A 6,000-nucleotide genomic window follows, 5' to 3' on the forward strand; every position below is an offset into this window, starting at 1 on the left:
GCTGAGCCTGCGAGTCCAGAACCTGTGCTCTGCAACGGGAGAGGCCACAGCAGTGAGAGGCCCGCGTACCACAAAAAAGGAAAAAAAAAAAATTTTTTTTAAATAAAAAATATAATAAATAAAAGCTTTGAATGACACATTATATATTTCAGATGTTGATTGTGATTACTCATGATCATGGAATCTTTTATTTTTTCCTTCATTTTTTAAAGTTTTTTTTTTTTAAGTAGACTACTTTCTTCCTATGTAGTATGATTTAGAATGCTGATGGCTAAAGTCTGAGTAAAAGAATTAAATAATCCATTTTCTATTACTTCATTTCTATACTTGGTTCTATTAACTACTAAATAACTTACTCCTAAATACTAATTGAATAGATTTAGTTACATATATAGTGTCATTTCAAGAGACTAAAATTAATACTGGGATGTTCCTAAATTTGAATATGAAAACATACCATATTATTATAAAGTTTGAGGAAACTTGAACTATGTCTTTTAAGAATGGATTTCCATTGCAAAATCTGCAATTTTCTTTAAATTTGTCCTATATTTATTTGCTTGTTATGTAATGTAGTAATTTCTAATATTCCACTTATATTCTTATTTTTATAACAATTCTTTAGACCAAATATCATTAGTAATTTTATTTTTAAAAACTATTATATCATTATCTGTAAACTTCTATTAACGTACTAATTAAATCTCATCAACAATATGCTCTAGCTTTCTGCTTTCAATCACTATATTCATTTATGATTTTTATAAAACCATGGTATGAGTAAGAAATAAAGAGACATAGTTAAATATATGTCCCTGCTTTCTTATTTAGGCAAACTATTTAATTGAATGTACATTTGTGTATAAAATAAAACTATGCACTAAAATATTTCATGATAGATTTATAGCTCTGTCATTTTCTCAGTTTTGCTCATATCCCTCAGTTTTATATTATCATATATGAAAACATTGATTATTCTTCTTGCTAGACAAAAGCACATGTATACTTAAGGAAAATGAAAAAGAATCTTGACTTCAATTTTTGGCTTATTCAGTCATTTAGCTGATAAAGCAATTATGTAGTCAGCAAATACATGGAGAATACTAATTGTGTTTTATTTTTCCAAGTGAGAATAAAAGTAAGTTTCTTGCTAACTTATAGTTCTGACAAACCACTGCTCCAGCTGAATATTTTAGGAAGCTACAGTTTGGCTTTTTAGGAGTCTCAAAGGAAAAATATGATCAATACTTGTCACAGCAGGAGATACTTTACTGTCAGTGGAATGCAGTAGTATAGCACTAAGGATGAAAAAAATACACCAACACTTCTCAGCTTGGCCTTATGTAATGCACAGGCTTCTATTAAGAAAATGAAATCACTTTTCCTCAGAATTTAATGCCCAGATCAAAAGGCTTAAGTGTTGCTTTGTAGTTCTATTTCCATGTTTAGTCTATTTTAAAAACTGCATATATAGAATCTGCCAAACATTTTGATGTGTATGTGACATAATGCCTACACATTATGTATATTGTTCTGGCAATTCTTAGTGGTAGGAAAGAAACTCAACAACTCAATATCTTAAGTGTCAATGCACTAATTCTCTGAAAGCATAGGATATTTGACGGTCCTTTTTTTCTCTTTCATGCTTTCCTTCTATGCCTCCTTTATTGCTTTAAAGATTATTTCCTTAATTTCCCCATTTTTTCTTTAATGCCTAAACAAAATTTTGAATTCTAGTAAATATATGTATAGATGTTTTTAGATCAATTATCTTAAGTAACCTGTTCTTTCTCATCTATATACATTTTAATTTTATGTAAAGATAGCAACAATAATTAAGGCTTAGGTCACACTCATAGGTAAGTGACCAATCAGAAGTAGAAACTGAAGGTGCAGGGATCTGATGATGAATCATAGTGGAGGTGATGAGTGTCAGTATAAAGACCTAAGATCAGCTGCAGAAGCTAGGAACTTCAGTCATACTATTAACTCTTGTTTCTTAAGTTTTCCCAAGGAAGAGAAGCCTAGTGGAATCTTGAAGGAGCTGGCTCCAAATATATGAAGAGAATCTTAGTGGTGTAAGGAATATACTGTGTTGGATAGGGTTGCACCATCCAGTTCACCCTACAAGGAAGGATCTCTTTCCCAGTGTTTTAAGTGTGGTCAGTAGACTGCCGTTAACTCTTTAGGGCTTGTCTCAGCTGCAAATAACTGACTTTGTCAAGGATACATCTTCCTGGGTGACTATCCAAAGACTGACTGCAGTAAGAGGGTAAATCAGCGCCACGCTGGGCCACCTGTGAAAATTCTGATGGACCACATGTGCTGCAAAGGTCTGGGTGGGCTAGGACAAGACTTCTTGTGCTCATAGCACAGTTTGACTTCTTTTGTTGCCTAATCTCTCTCTGTTGCCCCTCCTCCACATTAGTTGCTCCCACCCAGCTATTTTCCCTATCAGTTGAACAAATTGTTTTTTACTTGGTCTTGAACCTAGCAGGTTTTATTTCCCAGCCAGCCCACAAAATTATTCAGACGAGTCAATCACATCTTTCTGCAGGGATCAGGGCCCAACTCCCAGTCTTGTTACTATAAAGCTTGCCCTTCATACCTCCTACTTGTTCACTCTATTCCCAATTGCAACCTCTGAGTGGCTCTGTAAGGAGCAGTGTCCTTCTCCACCAGGCTGTGAATATATGTGGTTAATTAACTGCTGTTGATCTCATCTGCCCAGTGTTGATGAGAAAAAAAAAAAATTAATATATATATTCTGATTATCTTCTATTCATTATATATATTTATAATTATTATCCCCATTTATCAAAAACAGAAATTAAGACAGTGAGAAGCTTACTAAATTCTGCAGCAGTGTATAATCTTAGGTCCTGAAGGGATTTCAACACCAGGGTCTGGTTCCAGAGTCTTTGCTCATAACCAGGGCACTATAAATTAAATCACACTAGTTATGCAGTTAACAGTTTACTTTTGCAATAAAAGTAAACTGTTAACTGCATAACTAGTGTGATTTAATTTATATCAGAAAATACAGTTATCAATAAAGGAAAAACTAAGCTTCATGTTTAGTTTTATCAGTAAAGGACACAAGATTTTATACTGTAAAAACTTGTTGACACATATTAGCAGTGGTTACTCCATTTTTACTATTCTTGGCTGCCAGTTTTCATGTATGGTATATTTTCTGGGAGCTGAACATTTGTGTTTAGAAGTTATACATTAACATATTCAATCTACTTGTGCATGCTTTAAAAGGCAATATTGAAAGATAAAATATTGCACAAAATTCTTTTCTCACACTAAGAATAAAAGAATGGTAAGAAGTTTTCAGAGAAGAAGTAGGAAAGTAAATAGTAGATGTTTTCTAGGAAAATTAAAATCAAAAATTAAAAATAAGGCCTTTGTGTTTTGGTAGTAAAAATGAGGGAAAAAACAAAAGAAAGAAAGAGAGCGAAGAAAGAAAAAGAAGAAAGGAAGAAAGAAAGAAAGAAAGAAAGAAAGAAAGAAAGAAAGAAAGAAAGAAAGAAAGAAAGAAAGAAAGAAAGAAAGAAAGGAAGGGAAAGAAAGAAAAAGGAAGAAAAGGAGGAAGGGAGAGAGGGAAGGAGAGAGAGAGGAAGGAAGGAAAGAAAGGAGAAAAGGAAGAAAGAACAGAAAGAAAAGGAAAAGATGTAAAAATGAATGGCCTGCTGTTGAGCTCTAAGAATTCTGTATACATATATATTTCATATATGTATGTATATATATTATATGTATATTGAATTATTGATTCAGAGAAAATTTTACTGCTTTAGGCAAAAAGTGTGTGAGGAACGAGCTAGAACCTGTGAGCCCAGGATAAGGGTGAAATGCCATATGTCTCCAGTTAGCCGACATGCCAAGTGAGGGCTTGGAATTCAGCATGTGGTTCACAGACTGTTCAACATGAACCCACTGGAAACTGAAGAGGTGAAATTTGAAACTTAGACAAAGGTTTTCACAGTGGCAGAACTACAGCAAATGTAAGGCAGTAAGGATTGGACTGTGGGCGTTTTCACCCTTTAAACTAGTCCAAGAATTTCAAACAAGAGAGAGGACGAAGTGATGATGGAGAGTAAGCATCCAGAAATACTCAGTTTGTAAAAAGTTACATGGTCTAGCTCTAAGAGAAAAATGTGATAGCCACAGTCAGGGTAGGAAATTCACTTCCTTCGCTTAAGTTTTTGAAACATTGGATTCCTGTTCCCTGGAGGTTTCTGCCACCTAAGTCAAAAGTCTTATGTTTTATAGTAAAATGAAATTTTAAGGCAGAATATATGAATAAATTGTCAAGAAGACAAACATAGATAAGGGAGGAAAATATGTGGACATCCTAAAGTATACAATTACTACCTTAATTTTTCATAATTGGCTGCTCCAGACCATGCAATTAATGTCATAATTTTTCAATAGAACTATTTTAATTTTGAATAGTCAAACATGGGCTCTCAAATCATCTATTTTGTCATGTATTCGTAGACATACAGTTTTGAATACTTGGATAACTCAAAAAGGGTTAAAATTCTCACTGTGGATGAGCGGTTGAAATCTGTGATTCTCAATTACCTTTTAAACAGTGCAGTGTAGCCCTTTTAGATTAAAGGTTCCTGGAAGAATGCACTATTTTTATGTTATCATGTGTAGCTATGTATACAGCTAAAACACAACTTACTGTTTTTGTAGAGCTGAAAGAAGATCAGAGAGTACTTTCTTCAACTCCTGTGATTTGTAGGTGAGATCAGTTCAAAACTACTTAGTGTCATGTTCTAGAATATTTCAGTTTAATTGTACAAACATATATTTTGCAATTATATATAGAGGCATACTTTTTTAAGAAAAAAGGTGATTATAAGACAGATTTGGAGATAATGTATTCATTAGGATTTACTGATTTTTTTTCTGTAACAAAAAAATGCAACAGAAATTTTATATGTAAAAACAAACTCATGTGGGCTCTGTGTTCACATCACAAAACTCTCTGATGGGGGCATGATATCTTCAAACAGAGATAATGCACTATTTTAGCTCTTTTATATTGACTCTATTTAGAATCCAATTAATTAGTTCAAATAATCGAGGTCACAATCTTGGTTAGTTCTTGTTGGCACAGAGATTAACCAGAGACAATTACTCCCTTTTTTTCTCCAGTTTTATTGAGATATAATTAACATACAGCACTGTCTAAATTTAAGGTATACTGATTTGACTTATCACAAGTTTAGTGAACTCCCATTATATAGATAGAAAATCTAAAAAATAGAAAAAGCTATTTTTTTCCTTGTGATGAGAACTCAGGATTTACTCTTAACTTTCATATATAACATACAGCAGTGTTAATTGTATTTGTCATGTTGTACATTACGTCACTAGTACTTATTTATCTTACAACTGGAAGTTTGTACCTTCAGCCAGTTCCCTCCCACCCCCACCCCCACTGCCTCTGGCCCCAAAAATCTGATCTCTTTTTCTGTGAGTTTGTTTTTCAAGTATAATTGACCTCCAACACTATGCTAGTTCCTGGTACACAACATAATGATTCAATATTTCTATACAGTTCAAAATGATCACCATAATGTCTAGGTACCATCTGTCACCATACAAAAATGTTACATAGTTATTGACTATATTCCACACACTGTACATTTCATACCTGTAACTCATTTATTTTGCAGCTGGAAGTTTGTATCTCTTAATCTCCCTCACTTATTTCTCTTCTCCTCCCCCCCTTTATTCCCTTTAAGATCTATTAATATAGGCTGAAATATCTTCTTTCTGGCACAGGTTTGCTTACTACTAAGGAAGTCTTCCTCTTCTTCAAGCATTCAAGCTTATTCTCAACATCATTTTACAATTATTATTCCCTGAGCCTGGACAGTCTTTGTTCACATCTCCACATATTGGCTCCTTGAAACACTTCTGGTCTCAGCTTCAAGGTCATATCCTTGGAAAAGCCTATCCTAATCTCAATCACAG

The sequence above is a fragment of the Pseudorca crassidens genome, chromosome 3, assembly GCF_039906515.1.
Source record: "Pseudorca crassidens isolate mPseCra1 chromosome 3, mPseCra1.hap1, whole genome shotgun sequence".
NCBI classification, from domain to species: domain Eukaryota; kingdom Metazoa; phylum Chordata; class Mammalia; order Artiodactyla; family Delphinidae; genus Pseudorca; species Pseudorca crassidens.